This window comes from Strigops habroptila, chromosome W (genome assembly GCF_004027225.2).
Source record: "Strigops habroptila isolate Jane chromosome W, bStrHab1.2.pri, whole genome shotgun sequence".
Classification (NCBI taxonomy): Eukaryota; Metazoa; Chordata; class Aves; order Psittaciformes; family Psittacidae; genus Strigops; species Strigops habroptila.
The window spans coordinates 4,072,940-4,094,050 of NC_044301.2; positions in this window are offsets into that span (position 1 = coordinate 4,072,940).

A 21,111-nucleotide genomic window follows, 5' to 3' on the forward strand; every position below is an offset into this window, starting at 1 on the left:
AAAAGCCCATCTATACCCTTTTGGGTCTTTGAAGTACCCTCTCCTGAGATAGCCTATGCCAAGGATGCATGGAGCTCCTAGACCAGTTACAATGGGGTGCTTTTGCCACTTCCTCCCAGTCAGGCTGATTTCAGCTTCCAGCATAGTTAACGCTTGGGATCCTCCTGTCACTCCAGAAATGTAAATGGGTTTCACCCCTTGATACCTTGATGGCATCAGAGTACACTGTGCACCGGTATCTACTAGAGCCTTATACTTCTGTGGGACTGATGTGCCAGGCCATCTGATCCACACAGTCCAGTAAAACCAATTGTACCTCTCCTCCACCTGGCTGGAGGCAGGGCCCCTCTAATAGTGATCACAAAATTCTCCACTTCTGTCTTGTAGAAAGGGATTAGTATTCCTTATCACAGGAGATCGAGTAAAATCAGCTCTTCCACTCCATCTGGGAAACTGCTCACCAGAGACTGGAGCAGCAGCTTTCCTGGGAGGATCATCCTTGACCATTGTTCTCCTCTTCAGTTCACGCACCCGTTGCTCCAGAACTGAAGTAGGTTTTCCATCCCACTTTCTCATGTCTTCTCCGTGATCCCGCCGGTAAAACCATAGGGTGGCCCGTGGCGTGTACCTCCTATATTTTCTTTCTCGAGCAGTAGGGCGCCTTCTGTTAATAGCTGAGACATGGGTTGGTATGCGTGGGGAGCTGGATAGATCGGATAAATCGTCTCTCAATTGTTTGAATTCCTGGGACAGTTTTTCCACAGCTGAAATGATGGAAGGGGTGAGATTGTCTTCGAACTCTCGGAGTTGACGAATCAGGCAATCCACTGTTGGTGATATTCCGTCATTCCAGGTCATTGATGCCAATGTGTGGGCATATGATGATGGTGCACTCCGTGTAAGTTTCTGCCACATGGGTCGTGTACATTCGACTTCATCTGGATGTGTTCCTGGCATCCGGCCTACGATAGATCATCTCTAGAATGGCTGATTCCCTCAGGGACTGGATGCCTCTCTCTATCGTGGTCCAGTTGGCTGAGTGACACATAACGTCATCCTTGTAGGGAAACTTTTCCTTCACAGCTGCCAAGAGCCGCCTCCAAAGGCTGAGGACTTGCTTCTCTCTTGGAATCGCTTTGTCAATTCCTCCTTCCCTATCAAGTGATTGCAGCTGCTTGGATTCCCTACCTTCTAGGTCTCCTTCATAGGTTGACCCCCTGAGGAGGAAAAAACCCACATGTAATTGCTAAAAAGTTCCATTATATGCCTCCCAAGCTGTAGAGGTGATGACCACGCTGGGAACGCAAGCCAGACCAGTTTCATGATCAATGATTCTATTGTATTATAAGTCATTACCATGAAGTACAGCGAAACAATAATCTTAGCCCAGGCCCCCCAGCCGATAAACACTAAAACAGCTTTAACTGCTTGGCTTGCTTAATTGCAATGCATGTTTCACATTCATGAATAACCTGTACAATAGCGTCCATGGTTTAGTCCACCACTCAGTCGTGAGCTCATCTATATGTTGCATCTCTGTCTTGATGGCCTGAGTTTTCTGAATTCTTTTGCTTTCCTCCTGGTGTTGAGCTCTACAATACTGAACTTTAAAATTCAACAACCATTTCCTCGTTTTACTTTTTTTCCCCATCTATTCTATTTAGGTTCTTGCCTATCCCTCTTCCTGTGTCCACTGCCAGCACTTAATGCTGTTTACAGCACCTGTTGTAACCCACAGAATGCAAATCCTTAAGGGAATTCATCCATGCTCCACACCCAGACAAACCCCAGGACAGTAGCATATCTCCACTACAGTCTTCTCAGCAACGAAGATTTTTTCTAACAATTTGCATGAATCAGGGGTTCCCAGGAGCCAGAGCTCAGCAACCACCTTACTCACTGGCGGAGGTTCAGAGAGCTTTGTTCTTTGAGACAGCCATCATTGCCCAATTGACATCATGGTGCCTCAAGTTTGCTGTTTGCCAAACCTTGACAGTCTTCTGTTATTCCAATCTGCTCATCACTCACAACCTCCTGCCAGCCTCTCACCATGTTGCATCAATGTCCAGGTGCTCCAACAAGCTGCCTATTGACATTATGCTGCCATGTTCAGTCTTGTTGCCTTTATTTTCTATGGGATTCTTGATATCTTTTACCAAAACATATTCCTGTTGTGATAGCATAACCACAGACTTCTGGAGGCCTGTTGCCACAGAAAAAATCCTCAGACAACCATGGGAGCTCACAGCTGTGATGCTAAATTTTGATCTTACTAGCAAAAGGTAAGAAATCTGACTTGTGGTGCAGTGCCAGAGTCCTGGAAGGTTTCTCCACAACACAGTCTTTTTATAATGGTAAATAAGAAAGGGATTAGTCCATCTCATAATAGCAAGAGGAATGTGGACAAACAAAACACTGAGGAAGTCCAGTCCAGAGTGACCTAATTCAGCTAGGTTAGTGCTGGCATTCATCTCAAGGTAGTCAAGGTAGGTTTAGATTGAATGCCAGGAAAAATTTCTTCACTGAAAGGGTTGTCAAGCATTGGAACAGGCTGTCAAGGGAATTGGTGGAGTCACCATCCCCAGAAGTATTTAAAAGACATGTAGATGTGGTACTTTTAGGGACAAGATTTAGTGGTGAACTTGGCAGTGTTTGGTTCACGATTGGACTCAATCTCCAAGGTCTTTTCCAACTTAAATGATTCTATGATCTAAGGGCAAAAACAAGTACACTGAACATCTAGTCCTTACACAAAGAGACTCCCACTAAATTGCTTCAGTCATTCTTTCATTATGCTTTAAATTACATGACATGTAAAATCTATCACATGACATTAACTACTGAAGATACAGGAACTGCATAAAAAGCAGCATATATTGGATATGTGACTCAACAAACATTTTGCAAGGGAAAGGAAGGGACTGCATCTCTCATATGGTGGATGATCTTTTGCTCCAGTGTGCAGTCACTGGGGACAGTGGGAGATATTTCAAGAGGCAAACAGGAAGGGAAAGAAAGAAGCTGTTAAATGTGACTCTGGAGCACCTTGGAACACCAAACTAACAGTGAATCGTTCAGATGCATAGTGTTAGCTAAGTGAGTGTTCACTGTTCAGTTACTAATTTATACCTAAAAGAGCCACTGCTGTTAAGTATAAGTTAAATGCTGCATCCCACTTTTATATCTTCCTATAACTACTTGCATTTTTGTAAATCTGTATTATTGCTAGATTGAGGTGGCTTAATCTATTGTACCAGTAACAAAACCAACCTCCAATTCCAGTGGGAACACTATATTTTGTACATCTAGGATTATAGTCTAAACCATAGAATCATAGAATGATACGAGTTGGAAGGGACCTTAAAGATGATCTAGTTCCAAACCCCCTGCCATGGGCAGGGGCACCTTCCACTAGACCAGGTTGCTCAAAGCCTCATCCAACCTGTCCTTGAACACTTCTAGGCATAGTGCATCCACTTCTCTGGGAAACCTGTTCCAGTGTCTCAATACCCTCATAGCGAAGAATTTTTTCTAATCTAGATCTGAGCCATTCCCCCTTGTCCTATCACTGCATGCCCTTATAAAAAGTCCCTCTCCAGATTTCTTGTAGGCCCCCTTTAGGTATTGGAAAGCTGCTATAAGGTCTCCTTGGAGCCTTCTCTTCTCCAGGCTGAACAAGCCCAGCTCTCAGACTGTCTTCATAGGAAAGGTGCTCCAGCCCTCTGATCATCTGTGTGGCCCTCCTCTGGACTTGCTCAAGAAGGTCCACGTCCCTCTTGTATTGGGGGACCTAGAGCTGGAAGTGGTGGAATCACTGTCCCTGGAAGTGTTCAAATACTGTGTAGATGAGGCCCTTAGTGACATCATTTAGTGGTGGACTTGGCAGTCCTGGGGTAATGGTCAGACTTGATGATCTTAAAGATGTTTTCCAACCTATCTGATTCTATGATTCTATGAAATTGATGAAGGTTTAGTAACACAGTACAATTTTGCTTATCAAAACTTTTTCTTTTTTTTTTTTAAGACTTTTAATTGCTAATCATCCTAGGCAACATGGTTTTTACTTTTGATTAAAGTAACCGTTGAAATCTTGACATGCGTCATGGTTTGAACCCAACCGGTAACCAAGTACCATGCAGCTGCTGGCTCACTCCCTCCCCTTCCCTCCCTGGGCAAGATGGGGAGGAGAATCAAAAGAATGTAAATCCCACGGGTTGAGATAAGAACAGTTTGAAAACTAAAATAAAGTAAAATATAGTGATAATAGAAAGAATACCAACAATAACAATAATAATAGGAAACAACAGAAAAAGAAATGAAAGCTCAGAAAATACAAGTGATGCACAATGCAATTGTTCACCACCCACCGACTGATACACAGCCCGACCCGAGCAGCGATCTGGGCCTTATGGGTAACTCCCCCCAGTTTATATACTGAGCATGACATGCTGTGGTATGGAAAATCCCTTTGGCTAGTTTGAGTCAGGTGTCCTGTCTCTGCTCCCTCCCAGTTCCTTGTGCCCCTCCTCCCTGGCAGAGCATGAGAGACTGAAAAGTCCTTGATGTGGGTAAACATTACTTAGCAACAACTAAAACATTGGTGTGTTATCAGCATTGTTCTCAGACTAAAGCTGAAAACACAGCACTGCACCAGCTACTAAGAAGTAGAAAAAAACCTGTTACAGCTAAACCCAGGACAACTAGTACCATGGCTATTTGCATTCCAGCAGCAGGCACCACAGTTATTTTTACCCCCATAAAAAGCACTGCAGCTACTCAAACTTTGGTGACAAGCACTGCAGCTGTTTTAATTCCTGTGACCAGTACTGTGACTAACTCAAACCCTGACAAAGCACGACAACCACTCAGACCCTGACGATGAGTGGTACAACTGAACCAGAGAACCAAGCATTTGTATAATCAGTTGCCCCTATACACAAGAGGGAATGGAAATGAAAAACAACTCATTTAGTAAAGGATGATGAAGCAGGGCCATCATCAGAACCGGAGGAAGCAACACAAGAAACAGGGGAATAAGCAGAACTAGAACAAGAGGTAATTTCTTGATCCTTATCCTTGACTGAGCAGCGGGATATGCGAAAAGATTTCAGCTGTCGTCCAGGTAAGCACATCATCACCTGGATGCTCCAATGCTGGGACAATGGGGCAAACGGTTTTGAATTAGAGGGTAGGGAAGCCAAGCAGCTGGGATCACTTGCTAGGGAAGGGAGAATTGACAAGGCAATTACGAAAGACAAATGAATCCTCAGCCTCTGGAGGAAGCTCCTTTTAGGAGCGAAGAAATGGTATCCCTTCAAGGAAGATGTTATATGTTGCCCAGGCAAGAGAACCACCATAGGGAAAGGCCTCCAGTACCTGAGGGAATTAGCCATTCTAGAGATGATTTATCATAAGTCAGACACTGAGCAGCAACCAAAAGATTCAGGTGAAGTCAAATGTACATGACTCGTGGCAGAAATTCATACAGTGTGCCATCACCAGCCAGCAAGCTAACTGGCGACAATGAGCTGGAAGGACAAAGCAGCACCAACAGTGGATGAAGTGGCTCGTTAACTGTGGCGTATCAAAAGGCACGGACTCAGGTCGGTGAGGATACTGAGACAAACTTTATTACAATCAAACCCCTTTTATACCCTCATTCGGTACTTTCCTAACATGCTTGGGCATGCCATGCTTAATCTCATTGGATTCTGTGAAAATCCCATAGGTTAAACACACATACAATAGTCCAATCACAATGCTGATCACGCACTGTTCACGCAGCGACAGTTCAGCCTCCTTGCTTCACATCTGGCCTTCAATTAAAATTCTTTGTTACACTCTGTTTTTCAACATCCTGGCTTATCTGTTTCCCAAGGCTTATTTGGTATCAGGGCCTCATAGCTTGTATAGTCCTAGAGGGCAGGGTGGCCCAAGACTGCTGGTCGATATTCAGGGATCACTTGCTACGTGCTCAGGAGTGTTGCATCCCGACTAGAAGAAAGTGCAGCAGGAGGGCCAGGAGACCTCCATGGATGGACAAGGAGCTGCTGAGGAAACTTAGAGGGAAAAAAGAAGCTTATAGAAGGTGGAAGCGAGGACAGGCCACCTGGGAAGAATATAGGAACATTGCCCAGGAAGCTAGGGACCAGGTTAGGAAAGCTAAGGCCCAGCTAGAATTAAGTTTGGCAAGGGATGTAAAAGATAACAGGAAAGGATTCTATAGATACGTAGCAAATAAAAGACAGACTAGGGACAACGTGGGCCCTCTCCAGAAGCTATCAGGAGAACTGGCTACCATGGATTTGGAGAAGGCTGAGGTTCTTAATGACTTCTTTGCCTCAGTCTTCACCAGCAAATGCTCTGACCACGCCACAAAAGTCTTGGAAAGCAGATGCAGGGACTGTGAAAATGAAGACCTTAGGCCCACTGTAGGAGAGGATCAGGTTCAAGACCATCTTAAGAACCTGAACGTGCACAAGTCCATGGGACCTGATGAAATCCATCCACGGGTCCTGAAGGAGCTGGCGAATGAAGCTGCTAAACCACTGTCCATCATATTCGAAAAATCTACTAGTACCGCCAATAATAATAATGATAAAGGAAATCACAAAAGAAGAGAACAGAATACTCGCCACCCGCTGACAGATACCCAGCCCAACCTGAGCAGTGGTCTGGCCTTCCGGGTAACTCGCCCCAGTTTATATACTGGGCATGATGTGCCATGGCATGGAATACCCCTTTGGCCAGTTTGGGTCAGGTGTCCTGTCTCTGCTTCCTCCCGGCTTCCCCTCCTCCCTGGCAGAGCATGAGACTGAGAAAGTCCTTGGTCGGAGTAAACATTACTTAGCAACAACTAAAAACATTGGTGTTATCAGCGTTGTTCCCAGGCTGAAAGTCAAAAACACAGCCCTGCACCAGCTACTAAGGAGGAGAAAAAATGACTGCTGTAGCAGAACCTGGGACAGTATCCACCCTCTATTCCATACCATTCACATCATGCTCAGATCCCACATTTTTCAATATACCATTGCTTTTGTCTCATATATATATATAGACACCCACACACAAAGAGAGAGAGATCATTCCTTAGTCCATGGACCAATGCCTATAAATTTTGCTGAATTCATTCAGTCCATGAGGTGAGGCTCCATCTCTTGTAATAGTCTTTCAGGGCAGGAGAGACGGTGTGTAGTGTTGGATTGCTGCCTGCTGATGACACCGCCGAACTCGTCTGGTCACTGCTGAGCTCACCTGGTTTCCTCAAAATTCATTCTTTGTTGAGGTGACGATCGGAGTGAAGTCAGGGTCATTTGATGGCGACCTGAAGAATAGCAAAATTGGGGTTCTTTTTAAAGTTTTAAAATTAATTATTTTTTCCTAAAATAATTCAGCAGAACAGATGTTTATATCCTAAACATTCTGATCAACGAAAATATGCATTTTATGTTTTTATTTTTTAAAGTTTTTGAAAAATCCTGGCAGTCAGGTGAAGTTCTCGATGACTGGAAGAAGGGTAATATAACCCCCATTTTCAAGAAGGGGAAGGCGGAAGACCCAGGGAATTACAGACCAGTCAGCCTCACCTCTGTGCCTGGCAAAATCTTGGAGCAGATTCTCCTGGAAAACATGCTAAGGCACATGAAAAACAACGAGGTGGTCGGTGACAGCCAACATGGCTTCACTAAGGGCAAATCCTGCCTGACCAATTTGGTGGCCTTCTATGATGGAGCCACGGAACTGATGGACAGCGGCAGAGCAGTTGACGTCATCTACCTGGACTTGTGCAAAGCGTTCGACACTGTCCCGCACGACATCCTTGTCTCTAAATTAGAGAGACATCAATTTGATAGATGGACCACTCGGTGGACAAAGAACTGGCTCGATGGCCGCACGCAAAGAGTTGTGGTAAATGGCTCGATGTCCAGTTGGAAACCTGCAACGAGTGGTGATCCTCAGGGATCGGTGTTGGGACCGGTCCTGTTCAACATCTTTGTCGGCGACATGGGCAGTGGGATTGAGTGCGCCCTCAGCAAGTTTGCCAACGACACCAAGTTGTTGATATGCTGGAGAGAGCCTTGGACCACATGGTTTAGGGCAAGGTGTCCCTGTCCATGGCAGGGGGGTTGGAACTAGATGATCTTAAGGTCCTTTCCAACCCTTACTATTCTGTGATTCTATGATTCTATAATGTTTTTGACAAAACCAAAATGTGCCTGCTTTTGGCAATTAAACTTTCGTCTTCCTAATTTGTGGACAATGGTGGATTTCATGTATGTTCTATTCTATACCTCTCTTTTAAATTAATTACCTTTAGTTTTCTTCTCTTGCAGCATTCAGTAAGTACTGATATTCTTCTTAGATTTTTCCTCCTGCTCTGATCAATGCAAAAGCCCTTAGGAAAGACAGCGGGTGTCAGAGTTCTGAGGTAAACACCTGCATACTTGCATGAGACATGCAGCCACCTGCAGACAGAGCTGACAAATGCACGGAAGGACTTTTCCCTCCCTTTTTAATCACAGCATCTTTTGCAGTGTCTTTTGCCATTTTGGCTGTCCTCATCTTTCATGTGCACCTTCCTTTCTTTATAAGCTCTGAGACAAAAGCACTTACCTTTCGCAGTAGTCCTTGCCATTGTCTTCAATGTGAACAGGACTAAATCTTTCTCTTTACACTTCAGTTCATTGCTTAGACTAGTCAGATCTTCCATCCTGAAGATGTTGATAGGATTCTAGATTGCTACAGCTTTTTGAATAGAAGCACTACAATGCTTTATTAGAAAGTATCCAGGACTAATATCTAATATCCAGGATTAATAACTATAATTCTCACACAGAAAATTGCACACCCAACTTGGACCAGGCATTCATTCACTCCCTCCAAATGCAACTGAACTTCAAAGGATACAGCAGGTATACAAGAATTTATCCTGATATCTCTGGAGCGATATTCAAGAACACTCGGCATCCAAAATGTTGAAAACTTTTGGAAATTGGAAAAAAAAAAAAAGCAACTTTCTAAAGGTACTTATCTATGTGCAACATAAACCAAACGCTTCCAAAAAAGATGCCTATACTAAACAACTATTTACTGATATCACTCTCTGTAACATCTGTAAATAAATGGAAAAGATTCACAAAGTAGGCATCATCATGTGTCCTGGCCTATAGTCATTGTCACAGCTAGAGGTTGGGCAGAGAAGTGATTCAGAGCAGCCCTGCAGAGAAGGACTTGGGAGTGTTGGTCGACAAGAAACTGAGCATCAGCTGGCAGTGTGTGCTCGCAGCCCAGAAAGCAAACTGTATCCTGGGCTGCATCAAAAGCATGACCAGCAGGTCAAAGGAGATGATCCCTGGCGGTGTTCAAGGCCAGGTTGGACAGAGCCTTGGACCACATGGTTTAGGGCAAGGTGTCCCTGCCCATGGCAGGGGGGTTGGAACAAGATGATCTTAAGGTCCTTTCCAACCCTAACCATTCTATGATTCTATGATTCTAATATGCCTAATACAGAGTGGATGAGAGGTATAAGAAAAAGCAGCTGTAGCTTTTAAGTTAATTTGGTTGGAAACAAGGACTGAAATCTCTACTCAGATGAAGATTTCATTTCCTAAGATTATGTCTTACCCACTAACCTACAGGTTGGTGAAGCTATCCAACAACTTCTATTTAAGTGGAACAAATACCTTATGGTCAGAGAGTGAGCAAGAGGAAGTATAACCCTGAATTACACTGACTTATCAACAAAAGGAGTCCCTGGGTTTTGTATTCACTTACTAATTAAACTGTCCTCAAAGAAAGTACATGAAGATGACAGGCAGAAAAACTGGAACTGAGATCCCTGTCTTACCCTGGGGCTCCCAATACTATTCTGGAGAAGATTCATGCATTCACTCCTCATCACTCTTTCTAAGATAGACCTACACCCCTTAATTAAGTCCCTGAACACAAAGGTGAGATGCATAGCAACAAAATTCCCAGACCAAAGGCTGCTGAACAAAGAGATTTATGTCACTCAGTAGGAACTGTTAGAAATAGACCCTGCAGCTAACTTAGGCATAGGCACCTCAGTCAGACTGGGTCACAGCATGAGAAATGACACCCACTGATGTGGTTTGAGCCCAGCCGGTAACTCGGAACCAGGCATCTGCTCGCTCACTCCCCCCCTTCCTCCTTCCCCTGCTCCTGGAGGGATGGGGAGGAGAATCGGAAGAATGTAACTCCCACGGGTTGAGATAAGAGCAGTCCAGTAACTAAGCCTAAGGTGTAATACAAAACCGCTACTACCACCACTAATAATAATAATGATAAGGGAAATAACAAGGGGAGAGGACACAATTGCTCACCACCCGCCGACCGACACCCAGCCCAACCCGAGCAGTGATCTGGGCCTTCCGGGTAACTCCCCCCGGTTTATATACTGGGCATGATGTGCCATGGTATGGAATACCCCTTTGGCCAGTTTGGGTCAGGTGATCTGTCTCTGCTTCCTCCCGGCTTCCCCTCCTCCCTGGCAGAGCATGAGACTGAGAAAGTCCTTGGTCGGAATAAACATTACTTAGCAACAACTAAAAACATCGGTGTTATCACCATTGTTCCCAGGATGAAAGTCAAAACCACAGCACTGTACCAGCTACTAAGAAGGAGAAAAATGACTGCTATAGCTGAACCCAGGACAGTATCCACCCCTTATTCCATACCATTCATGTCATGCTCAGATCCCACATCTCTCAACACACCATCGCCCCTGTCCCATATATACACATATATATACACCCACACCCACACACAGAGAAAGATATCATTCCCTAGTCCATGGACCAATCCCTGTAAAATTGCTGAACTCATCCAGTCCATGATGTCAGGCTCCATCTCTTGTAATAGTCTTTCAGGGCAGGAGGGACGGTATGTAGTGTTGGATTGTTGCCTGCTGATGACACCGCCGAACTCGTCTGGTCACTGCTGAGCTCGTCTGGTTTCCTCAAAATTCATTCTTTGTTGAGGTGATGATCGGAGGGAAGTCAGGGTCAATTGCTGGCGACCTGAAGATATCTAGCTGGTGGGCTATAAAAGTGTTATAGAGCAGGCAACAGCGTACAATTGAGTTCATTGGCTGTTTTCCCCCAAAATCAAATCCCCTTGAGGTACACACCGGACTTCCCCATCTTCCCGCATTACCCACCAAGTATATCCAGGTCCCTGAGCAAAAGCAACCCTACGAGTGGGTTTGCCTTTACCTGAAGCAGGAATAACCCAGACTGTCTTCCCCAACAAATTCTTTATGTGCACCACAGGAACTTTATCCCCCTCTACGGTACGTAAAAGTTCTGATTGGGCTGGGCGAGCCCTGTTGGCAGATCCCCTAGTGTTGACCAACCAGGTGGCTTTTGGTAAATGTCTATCACAGTGTTTGAAAGTCCCACCACCCATTGCTCTCAGGGTAGTTTTTAACAGCCCATTGTACCATTCGATTCTCCCAGAGGCTGGTGCATGACAGGGGATGTGATATACCCACTCAATGCCATGCTCTTTGGCCCAAGTGTCTATAAGGTTGTTCCGGAAATGAGTCCCATTGTCTGACTCAATTCTCTCTGGGGTGCCGTGTCGCCACAAAACTTGTTTCTCAAGGTCCAGGACAGTGTTCCGGGCAGTGGCGTGGGGCACAGCATATGTTTCCAGCCATCTGGTGGTTGCTTCCACCATGGTAAGCACATAGCGCTTGCCTTGGCGGGTTGGTGGGAGTGTGATATAGTCAATCTGCCAGGCCTCCCCATACTTGTACTTCAGCCATCATCCTCCATACCAGAGAGGCTTTAACTGCTTGGATTGCTTAATTGCAGCACGTTTCACATTCGTGAATAACCTGGGCGATAGTGTCCATTGTTAAGTCCACCCCTCGATCACGAGCCCATCTATATGTTGCATCTCTGCCTTGATGGCCTGAGGTGTCATGGGCCCAGCAGGCTAAAAATAATTCACCCTTATGTTGCCAATCCAAGTCCATCTGAGCCACTTCACTCTTAGCAGCTTTGTCCACTTGCTGGTTATTCTGGAGTTCCTCAGTGGCCCGACTCTTGGGTACATGAGCATCTACGTGGCGTACCTTCACCACCAGGTTCTGCACCCGGGCAGCGATATCTTGCCACAATGCAGCAGCCCAGATGGGTTTACTTCTGCGTTGCCAGTTGCTCTGCTTCCATTGCTGCAACCACCCCCACAGGGCGTCTGCCACCATCCATGAGTCAGTCTAGAGATAAAGTACTGGCCATTTTTCTCGTTCAGCAATGTCCAAGGCCAGCTGGATGGCTTTCACCTCTGCAAACTGACTCCATTCACCCTCTCCTTCAGCAGTTTCTGCAACTTGTCACAGGGGACTCCACACAGCTGCCTTCCATCTCCGATGCTTTCCCACAATACAGGAGGACCCATCAGCAAACAAGGCATATTGCTTTTCACTCTCTGGCAGTTCATTATATGGTGGGGCCTCTTCAGCATGCATCACCTCCTCTTCTGGTGACATCCCAAAATCTTTGCCCTCTGGCCAGTCCATGATGACTTCTAGAATTCCTGGACGACTGGGATTTCCTATTCGAGCTCGTTGTGTAATTAGTGCGGCCCACTTACTCCATGTAGCATCAGTTGCATGATGTGTAGAGGAGACCCTGCCTTTGAACATCCAGCCCTGCACAGGCAACCGGGGTGCCAGGAGGAGCTGTGCTTCAGTTCCGATCACTTCTGAGGCAGCTCGAACCCCTTCATAGGCTGCCAGTATCTCTTTTTCAGTGGGAGTATAGCTGGCCTCGGATCCTTTATATCCCCGACTCCAAAAGCCAAGGGGTCGACCTCGAGTCTCCCCTGGAGCTTTCTGCCAGAGGCTCCAGGTAGGACCATTCTCCCCGGCTGAGGTATAGAGCACATTTTTCACATCTTGCCTGGTCCGGACTGGTCCAAGGGCTACTGCATGAACTATTTCTCGCTTAATTTGTTCAGAGGCTTGTTGTTGCTCAGGGCCCCATTTGAAATCATTCTTCTTCCGGGTCACGTGGTAGAGAGGGCTTACAATCAGACTGTAATTTGGGATGTGCATTTTCCAGAACCCCACAACACCTAAGAAAACTTGTGTTTCTTTCTTGTTAGTTGGTGGAGACATTGCTGTTATCTTGTTGATCACGTCTGTGGGGATCTGGCGGCGTCCCTCTTGCCATTTTATTCCCAAAAATTGAATCTCCTGTGCAGGTCCCTTGACCTTATTCCGTTTTATGGCAAAACCGGCCTTCAGCAGGATTTGGATTATCTTCCTCCCTTTCTCAAAAACTTCTTCCGCTGTATCACCCCACACGATGATGTCATCAATGTATTGCAGGTGTTCTGGAGCTTGCCCCTGTTCCAGTGCAGTCTGGATCAATCCATGGCAGATGGTAGGGCTGTGTTTCCACCCCTGGGGCAGTCGGTTCCAAGTGTACTGGACGCCCCTCCAAGTGAAAGCAAACTGTGGCCTGCATTCTGCTGCCAAAGGGATTGAGAAAAATGCATTGGCAAAGTCAATTGTGGCATACCACTTGGCTGCCTTTGACTCCAGTTCATACTGAAGTTCTAACATGTCCGGTACGGCAGCACTCAATGGTGGTGTGACTTCGTTCAGGCCACGATAGTCTACTGTTAATCTCCACTCTCCATTAGACTTTTGCACTGGCCATATGGGGCTATTAAAGGGTGAGCGGGTCCTGCTGATCACTCCTTGGGTCTCCAATCTACGGATCAGCTTATGGATGGGAATCAAGGAGTCTCGGTTGGTGCGATATTGCCGCCGGTGCACTGTTGTGGTTACGATTGGCACTTGTTGTTCTTCGACCTTCAGCAACCCCACAACAGAAGGATCCTCTGAGAGACCGGGTGAGGTGGACAGCTGCTTAATTTCCTCTGTCTCCAAGGCAGCGATACCAAAAGCCCATCTATACCCTTTTGGGTCTTTGAAGTACCCTCTCCTGAGATAGTCTATGCCAAGGATGCATGGAGCCCCTGGACCAGTTACAATGGGGTGCTTTTGCCACTTCCTCCCAGTCAGGCTGATTTCAGCTTCCAGCATAGTTAACGCTTGGGATCCTCCTGTCACTCCAGAAATATAAATGGGTTTCACCCCTTGATACCTTGATGGCATCAGAGTACGCTGTGCACCGGTATCTACTAGAGCCTTATACTTCTGTGGGACTGATGTGCCAGGCCACCTGATCCACACAGTCCAGTAAACCCGATTATCCCTCTCCTCCACCTGGCTGGAGGCAGGGCCCCTCTAATAGTGATCACAAAATTCTCCACTTCTGTCTTGTAGAAAGGGATTAGTATTCCTTATCACAGGAGCTGGAGTAAAATCAGCTCTTTCGCTCCATCTGGGAAACTGCTCACCAGAGACTGGAGCAGCAGCTTTCCTGGGAGGATCATCCTTGACCATTGTTCTCCTCTTCAGTTCACGCACCCGTTGCTCCAGAGCTGAAGTAGGTTTTCCATCCCACTTTCTCATGTCTTCTCCATGATCCCGCAGGTAAAACCATAGGGTGGCCCGTGGCGTGTACCTCCTATATTTTCTTTCTCGAGCAGTAGGGCGCCTTCTGTTAATAGCTGAGACATGGGTTGGTACGCGTGGGGAGCTGGATAGATCGGATAAATCGTCTCTCAATTGTTTGAACTCCTGGGACAGTTTTTCCACAGCTGAAATGATGGAAGGGGTGAGATTGTCTTCGAACTCTCGGAGTTGACGAATCAGGCAATCCACTGTTGGTGATATTCCGTCATTCTAGGTCATTGATGCCAATGTGTGGGCATATGATGATGGCGCACTCCGTGTAAGTTTCCGCCACATGGGTCGTGTACATTCGACTTCATCTGGATCTACGGATGTGTTCCTGGCATCCGGCCTACGATAGATCATCTCTAGAATGGCTGATTCCCTCAGGGACTGGATGCCTTTCTCTATCGTGGTCCAGTTGGCTGAGCGACTCGTAATATCGTCTTTGTAGGGAAACCTTTCCTTCACAGCTGCCAGGAGCCGCCTCCAAAGACTGAGGGCTTGCTTCTCTCTTGCAATCGCTTTGTCAATTCCTCCTTCCTTAGCAAGTGATCCCAGCTGCTTGGCTTCCCTACCTTCTAGTTCGTGACCGTCGGCCCCATTGTCCCAGCACCGGAGCAACCAGGTGACAATGTGCTCCCCTGGAAGACAGGTGAAATATTTTCGCATATTCCGCAGTTCGGTTGAGGTCCGGGGTCGAGAAGTGACCTCTTCTTCTTCTTCCTCTTCCTCTGACCCACGTAGTAGTAACTCTTGTTCAGATGCTGTTGCATGTAGTAATGGCACTGGGTCTTCATCTTTCTTCGCTTCGCGGGTTGCTCTTTGTGCCTTTCGTCTGCTTTTGCTTACAGGGGCAACAGACATTGTCACAAACTGGACATTTGGTTTAGCTGCAGTGTTTGTCACTGTGGTTGGAGTGGCTGCAGTGTCTGCCACTAGGATTGGAGTGGTTGCAATGTCTATTGCTGGGGTTGGTGCAGCTGTTGTGCTTGGGAGTTGAGTAACACCAACAGCTGCATTATCTGTTGCTGTTGGGGTTTGAGTAGCTACTGTGCTTGTCACTGGGGTTGGTGTAGCTGCGGTGCTTGGAGTAGCCATATTGTCTGTTGTGGTCAGGGTTTGAGTAGCTGTTGTGCTTGTCACTGGGGTTGATGTAGCTGCTGTACTTGGAGTAGCTGTGTTGACTGTTGTGGTCAGGGTCTGAGTAGCTGCTGTGCTTGTAGTTGGCATAGCTGCGTTGTCTGTTGCTTTGCCATCAGATCCAGAGACATTTTTTTCCCTTTGAAGGTGGTGGATAGTGTTGAGCAGGGCTCTGTAGGCATAGGCCAAGCCCCAGCATGTTGCCAAGATTTGTCCCTCTCTGGTATAACCAGGACGACAGCACACCTCGTTTAAGTGTTTTACTAGTTTTTCCGGATGTTGCACTTGTTCAGTGGTGAAGTTCCAAAGCACTGGAGGGGCCCACTGGCCTAGATACTTGCCCATACTATCCCACACACCCTGCCACTCATAACTGTCCAGCCTCAGGGAAAATCTCCTGGTGGTCCTCCTATATCGTCGTCTAACCCTAGACCAGATTCGAACCTGATACTGCTGAACTTTTGAGATTAAACGAAATAGGATGTTCCTACGACGGGATGGCCGTGGGTAAAACACACTCCGTATGTTTGCCATCATGCTGATCCCCAGCACAATCAGCAGGCAGGTTTCAAGGGTACTCAAAGGCCATCTAAAACCTTCAGAACTCTCAACTGCTGTTGCAAATAGGCTGGTGGGGGAACGGGGAGTGAAAGAGAATGCTTCCTTCGTAAATTTACCCCCCGAGGAGAAAAAAAAAGATATGCAATTGCTAAAATATTTCATTATATACCTCCCAATGTATAGAGGTGATGGCCACGCTGGAAGCACAAACCAGACCAGTTTCATGATCAATGAATCTATTGTATTACAAGTCATTACCATGAAGTACAGTGAAACAAGAACCTTAGCCCAGGCCCCCCAGCCGATAAACACTAAAACAGCAAATAGTGGCTGTAAGTAAGGTACAACATGCTGAAACTCTGAGATCAAGCGCAACAAGTCTGAGAGCCAAATAATCACCATTGTGACGAGTAGTAACAATGAATGCTTATCACAAATATGATTAAACACACTCTGGTCAGATCTGTCATTATCTCAACCTTTCGTGCCCCACGTTGGGCGCCAAAAAGAACTGTCGTGGTTTGAGCCCAGCCGGTAACTCAGAACCACACAGCTGCTCGCTCACTCCCCCCCCCCCCCCCCCCCTTCTTCCTCCCCCCACTCCCGGAGGGATGGGGAGGAGAATGGGAAGAATGTAACTCCCACGGGTTGAGATAAGAGCAGTCCCGCAACTAAGGTATAATACAAAACCTCTACTGCTACCACCAATGATAATAACGATTAGTGAAATAACAAGGGGAGAGGATACAATTGCTCACCACCCGCCGACTGACACCCAGCCCGACCCGAGCAGTGATCCGGCCTTCCGGGTAACTCCCCCCAGTTTATATACTGGGCATGACGTGCTGTGGTATGGAATACCCCTTTGGCTAGTTTGGGTCAGGTGTCCTGTCTATGCTTCCTCCCGGCTTCCCCTCCTCCCTGGCAAAGCATGAGACTGAGAAAGTCCTTGGTTGGAATAAACATTACTTAGCAACAACTAAAAACATCAGTGTTATCAGCATTGTTCCCAGGCTGAAAGTTAAAAAACACAGCACTGCACCAGCTACTAAGAAGGAGAAAAATGACTGCTATAGCTGAACCCAGGACAGGGGTGTTGGTTGATGAGAAGCTTAACATGAGCCGGTAGTGTGCGCTTGCAGCCCAGATAGCCAACCTTATCCTGGGCTGCATCAAAAGAAGCGTGACCAGCAGGTCGAAGGGGGTGATCCTGCCCCTCTACTCTGCTCTTGTGAGACCTCACTTGGAGTACTGCGTACAGTTCTGGTGTCCTCAACATAAAAAGGACATGGAGCTGTTGGAGCAAGTCCAGAGGAGGGCCACGAGGATGATAAGAGGGCTGGAGCACCTCCCGTATGAAGCCAGGCTGAGAGAGTTGGGGCTGTTCAGCCTGGAGAAGAGAAGGCTGCGTGGTGACCTCATAGCAGCCTTCCAGTATCTGAAGGGGGCCTACAAGGATGCTGGGGAGGGACTCTTCCTTAGGGACTGTAGTGGTAGGACAAGGGGTAATGGCTTCAAACTTAAACAGGGGGAGTTTAGATTAGATATAAGGAAGAAGTTCTTTACAGTGAGGGTGGTGAAGCTCTGGAATGGGTTGCCCAGGGAGGTTGTGGATGCTCCATCCCTGGCGGTGTTCAAGGCCAGGTTGGACAGAGCCTTGGACCACATGGTTTAGGGTGAGGTGTCCCTGCCCATGGCAGGGGAGTTGGAACTAGATGATCTTAAGGTCCTTTCCACCCCTAACTATTCTATGATTCTATGATTCCGAGTGTTGCTCAAGCTCATCATGCAGATCCCGTTGCCTTCACCTCCCACATCTCCCCCTTTTTTGTTTTGTAGATCTACTATATCAATACCTGTTTGAGGGCTTGATCATTAAGAGATTGCATAAGTTTCATTAAACAAGGAATACAAATTAACAATCTAATAAACACTAACAAAACAAGAGCTCCTAATACAATCAGTTTTTTTACCCATGCTCTTATTCCAGCAAATAAACCTGAAAAAGGGTTCCGGTCATCCTAAACCTGAAGTTTTCCTGTGAGTTCTTTAAGAGTTTGTATACTTCTGTGAACCAATTCAGAGTGGTCTGAAAGGTTCATGCAACATAGACCTTCAAAGTCCTCACACCCATGACCATGGGCAAGGAGAAGAAAATCTATGGCAGCCCGATTTTGTAAGGTTGCATGTCTTACAGAATCTGTATCAAGGAGGAGACTGGAAAGAGCATTTAGATGTGGCATTTGTTTCCTTTGCAAGCCAACATCCTAATTTGTTTAGAGTTGCAAGATCTTGTGCAGCGGCTACTCCTGGTGCAAAAAAGGACGCTGAGATTATCTCTGCAGGACTCCAGAATGTAGCTGTGTCTTTGCAGTCGGGAGTAAAAGCATGAGCAGATCTTTTTAACCTGCGGAGATGGTGGAATCTAGTATAATTCAGTATCATAGAAATATTTGGGGTTAACATTGTTAATCTGCCTAGACTACAAGGGCCTCCTCGTAGGTGAGAAGGGATACCAGGCCATGCTCGATCTCCGCAGATTAGAAAGACACCTCAGGGAAGCGATATAGGACTATTAGAGGAGCAAGAAACGTTAACAGACCTATTATTACACCACATAGAAGCATTTTGATAGACAGACAAAGAAGAGTTAACAATTTGAATTAATGATTGATTCTGACCTGTATAATTAAAATACAAACATTCATCCATTCTGACAGAACCTAACAAATCAATTTCTTGGGGTTCTAGAGAGACTAACAGCCAACTTGGCATCCGGCCATCCCATGTGTCCACAGGTTTTCCATCTTTCATGAATACATCAATGAGCGGTGTATCAACAAGACGTGTCCAATCGTCCAATGGCAATCCCACCAGATGTGCTAAATGGGTTCATAGGCATTGCAACAGACACAGAGTGTCCTGTCGGGTCGCGTTAGCCATTGTCACCCAAACGTTTTCTTTCGGCTGGTTGGGGATCCATGGCCTGGTCAATTCTTCTGTGATGAGGAGGCAGAGGACAAGGCTGGACGGACCCATTGTGCAGGAACCCAACAAGTTCCTTTATCAGTGGAAACACAAGCATAGCCTTGTCCCCAGGTTATTAAGGGGAATGGGCCTTCCCATTCATGGGTTTCAAGGTTTCGTACTTTTACATGAGCTTTTTCCTGTCTAAGATCCTTAGAACCCCCGAAATGGCCCTGTATAGGAGGTCCATCCTCCATCCAGCGATTTAAAAAATTCAAAACATAACAGGCTTTAGCTATATGTTCTTGTGGGGTTAACCCTAAACTCCTCCTTTTTGTTTCTGCAACATGATTTTAAGAGTGCTATGTGTGCGTTCAATAATGGCTTGACCTGTGGGAGAATGTGGAATACCTGTGGTATGTTGAATTCCCCATTGTTGAAAAAATGTCTGTGTTTTGTGCGCTATATAGCCTGGGCCATTATCGGTTTTTATGGTTTTTGGGACTCCCAGGGAGGAAAAGGCTGCAATAAAATGTCAGCAGACATCTTTGGCCTTTTCGCCTGGGTGTACCAATGCATAAATACAAGATGAAAAGGTGTCAATAGAAACATGGACATATTTGTATTTGCCAAATTCTGGTACATGAGTAACATCTGTTTGCCAAATTTCAAGTGTTGAAAGACCTTGAGGATTAGTTCCGATTGTCAGTGCAGGCAAAACTTGTTGACAATCGGGACACAATTGTGTTATTTTTCTCACCTGGTCCTGAGTCAGCTGAAAAGTATGTTGCAGATCTTTTGCATTTTGATGATAAAATTCATGGGATAAATGAGCTTGTGCAAAACAGTCAGGTAAGACCATAATACCTGCAAGCCTGTTGGCCTGTGTATTTCCTTCACTCATGGGTCCGGGTAGGGAGGTATGTGAGTGTCCGTGTTGTATGAAACATGGGTACGTCCATCGATCCAGGAGCCGCTTGAGCTCCCAGAGAAGGGCAAATAAGATTCTGTTGGAAACTTCCTTCAAAAAGGCGTGTTCTAGCCTAGAAACAAGGCCTGCCACATAGGCAGAATCTGTGATAATATTTATTGGAGTAGTCCATAATTTGAAAACATGGACTACAGCAGAGAGTTCTACTATCTGAGGAGATCCTGTGACAATATGTATATCACTTTTCCAGTTTTCTTCACTGTCTCTCCAAACTATTACTGTGCGACCTGTTTTGCCAGACCCATCAGTGAATACTGTGAGGGCTTCAGCTATTGGTGTGATAGCTAATTGCACAGTAGGTAAAAGGGGAAGAGGGTGAAGGGATTGTATAATTTTGTGTCCTGGGAAGTGAATACTTATCTGTCCCATAAAATCCACTAGAGCACACTGAAAAACAAAACACTGGTGAGTTAAAAAGGTTAACTGTTTTGTATCAAGAGGCAAATAATAGATTATATTAGGTTCAAGACCATCTAGAATCAATAACCGCTCTCTTCCTTTCTGGATAACCATAGCTATCATTTCAATGGCTGCTGTAACTGGTCTAGGGTTAGACGACGATATAGGAGGACCACCAGGAGATTTTCCCTGAGGCTGGACAGTTATGAGTGGCAGGGTGTGTGGGATAGTATGGGCAAGTATCTAGGCCAGTGGGCCCCTCCAGTGCTTTGGAACTTCACCCCTGAACAAGTGCAACATCTGGAAAAACTAGTAAAACACTTAAAGGAGGTATGCTGTCATCCTGGTTATACCAGAGAGGGACAACTCGGTGCAATGTGCTGGGGCTTGGCCTATGCCTACAGAGCCCTGCTCAACACTAACCTTCAAAGGGAAAAAGATGTCTCTGGATATGATGGCAAAGCAACAGAAAACGCAGCTACTCCAACTCCAA